Below are 3183 nucleotides of genomic sequence, written 5' to 3'. Positions count from 1 at the left end.
TTCTCGAAGGAGAGCTGGAACGTTTCCAAGAAAGATAAAGAAGTGCAGTCACTTTTCTTTCCAAACTCCTTCAATTTCCATGACCTGGATGACTGAGAACATAGAATTCTCGAATCCAACCTCTGTCATGGATGTGTTTACAGCTCCTGAGCCTGTTTCCAGTGTTTCACTCGCTGGGCCCACGCCCTCATTTGAGGTTTGACAGCGTTTTAGTAGATAAAGGTGAATGGCTTGGACATGAATTGAGCTGGGTTTGGGGAAGGCCTTGAAAGGGACTGGCAGTGGCTTCCGGGCCTGGCAGATCCCCGTGTACTCAATAGAAGTGAAAAAGTTAAAGAATTGAAAAGGGGAGGGAGGGTGGGGCACATAAACAAGAATGAACAGCTCATAGAACCCAGGGAACATATATAGATGAGAACCGGAAGGAGCGTGTTTGGAGGCGTGGTCCTGCTCCTGAAATTCAGATGCTTTATGTCCAATTAATGTTTGTTAAGTTGTTCTTTTTTAAGCTCTTTTGCTTCCTTTAGTAGTTCTTCGTTATTTTTTTAAATCATACCTGAAGGTTTGTGATTTTGAGTGTTAATGCTTGTTTATTATCTTAAAAATTCTCTCTTTTCATGGGGAAGTGCAAGTGTGGATAATTTTGTAGCCTCATGGTTCTCTTTCTGTACTAAGAATGTGCTTCAGTGTACTAACAACAATGATATATGGTATGTGTAACCCAGTGAGTTTACACGACTCAGTAATGCACTACAACATGTTATTGTTAATTTTGATTCATCATTACCCTGTTAATCACAGAGTTGAGCTAAAGTAAATCAATAATAAAGGATAAATAATATAAATATAAAAATAAAACCCCAAAGAGTATATTTAACACCCCCTACTGGTTAGGAGGTAACAAGCCCCGCCTTCCCCTGCACGAGACCATCGCTGATTTTCACCGCCAAGCTTGTTGCTGGAAAATAACCCTAAACTGGATAAATTGAGCAAATATCCATACCGGAGATCTGCATGGACCTTGGAGAAACGGACCTGATCTGTTGTGAACATTTTGGACTTTGAAACCATCGCGCGGTGAGTCGGAAGCTGTTAAGCTAACCTTGAAGCTAAAAAGCTAACAAGAAGTTAACGGGAATATAATGGCCCAATTTCAATGTTGTAGATCTGCATGGGTGCGGATGAAACGGACAAGATCCTCTCTGAGAGTTGAACATTAGAAGCGTGCTGGTGAGTTAAACTGGGACTGGGCGAATCAGGCTAATTGAAAAGCTAACTAGCCTGATGCTCATAGCTGTAGCTGACCACGTTTTCACTGTGGGAGAACACACGGGGTTTCTCACGGAGTTCAGCTACTCTGAGCACTCAGCTTGTGTGCTGATGATGTTCTAGTATTACTTGTTGAATATTAAATGCACTAAAATAAGATGATGGGATAAGTTAATTTTGATCTTACAGGTCCTGAATCTATTTTATTTTTGTTACATTTGATGCTCAAGCAGCACTGTATAGATATCCCTGCATATTGCTGTTGTGCCAATGCCTTACCACATACTGTAAAACTACAGCCTGTGGGCTTTTGTACATTTTTTTTGGTAATTTTATTCTGTACATTGAGTGTAAGTAACATATTGCTTCATTGCTATGCAGTGCAAAGCAATGCTCCTGTAATTCAGTTAAAGGGGCAGTACTATAAAAAATGATCTACCATAGTTCATGGTTTATTTATGATTTCTGATAGAAATGTGCACCTTGATGATAGAATACGCTGATTGTGATTTAAAGATTGCATTCATGATTAAGATGCACTGTAGACTATAGTTAGAAATTAGAATTAATGTTTTGTGCTTGTTTTGTTATAGCACTTACATTATTTACATATGGCCATATATATCATTAGAGTGTGAATTGAATTAGTAATAGCCCTGTTGTTTACAGGCTAGGTTTTTTTTTGTGGGATCGTGAGACCTGGATTTCTTCCTGACGAGGAAGATGGCGAGCCTTTCCCTTTGAACCGAACCACAGCCATTCTGAGTTGGCCCAGAAGGGCAGGTTGCTCTTCTTTCACGAACAATTGCAACAGTGCGGTAGGACGAAATCGCACCAATCACAGACTTTTGACCTATTGGATTTGACTTGACTGAACACTGACTATTAAGCCGGCAAGACTGACATATCTGAGCTCAGATAAGATTCTGATTGTTATTATTATTGCTGTCACTGTATATTATCTCGTGTTTTCATTCCTGTTTATGAAGTGCTGTTAACTTGTTGCTAAATAGTTTAATACAATTCAAAGCAACTTTACCTGTGGCTCCAGTCATTCTTCTCCACGCAACTCACTTTATCCCTCCTACGAATCTAGCTATTGGCCCATTCTCTCCATCTTACTTTAATATCCCCTACCCTATCCTGTACTTGGCTACATATGCAATGTAATGCAATCCTTTTTCATTTGAAATGTTAACTTAAAATAGGCTTGGTATGTTATATAAAAGTAGACTAAAGGTTTTTTTTTTCTTAGTAGTAATTGGAAGTGATATAGTCAGTTTTCCCCACATTTTTAAATGCATGACTTGTCTTACCTCTAGTGTAAAACTACATCCCCAGTTTATTTGTGTACATTTCACTGGCTGTAGGTAGGAGCCAAGGTCGCTCCCTACAAAAAAAAAAGAAGAGTGAATTGCTTTATGCTCATTTACTCACGGAACTGGCGTTATATCCTGTAACTTCCATTCTTTCTTTTTTTGCTGGATCATTTCTCTTTTAATGAGTAACTGTAACTACTATTGCTATTTTTTATTTAATTGTGATTTTCATAAAAACCTTATATATATATACATATATATATATATATATATATATATATATATATATATATATATATATATATATATATATATATATACAGTACTTTTCTTAATGGCAGGCATGTCTGCATAAACAATAGTGACTAAAGAAGGGACTATTTAGTCTATAGTGATTTGTTGTTCACGGGAAATAAAAATAAAAGGCATAATAAAACTAAAATAACTAAAATTTAACTGGACAGTCTTGTGGATTTCTCATCACCTGCACCTTTCCTGTTGCCAGAGATGGATGGATTAACATGACCTTAGGTCAAGGGACTGCCTCATGCACAGATGCTGTGTGTGGGCCTGACTAATGAGGGTCAACACGGAC

The 3183-nt window shown here is 37.9% G+C and overlaps 1 long non-coding RNA gene across 1 annotated transcript; it reads left to right on the top strand.

Moving 5' to 3' along the window:
• Window positions 1–923: 923 nt before the first annotated feature.
• Window positions 924–2402, top strand: LOC120442034. Its single transcript, XR_005614479.1, has 3 exons — window positions 924–1077; window positions 1166–1230; window positions 1939–2402. It is a non-coding gene; the product is annotated as an uncharacterized LOC120442034 (long non-coding RNA).
• Window positions 2403–3183: the final 781 nt, after the last annotated feature.

Source organism: Oreochromis aureus, linkage group 9 (assembly GCF_013358895.1).
Source record: "Oreochromis aureus strain Israel breed Guangdong linkage group 9, ZZ_aureus, whole genome shotgun sequence".
Classification (NCBI taxonomy): domain Eukaryota; kingdom Metazoa; phylum Chordata; class Actinopteri; order Cichliformes; family Cichlidae; genus Oreochromis; species Oreochromis aureus.
This window is presented reverse-complemented; position numbering and strand designations above follow the sequence as displayed.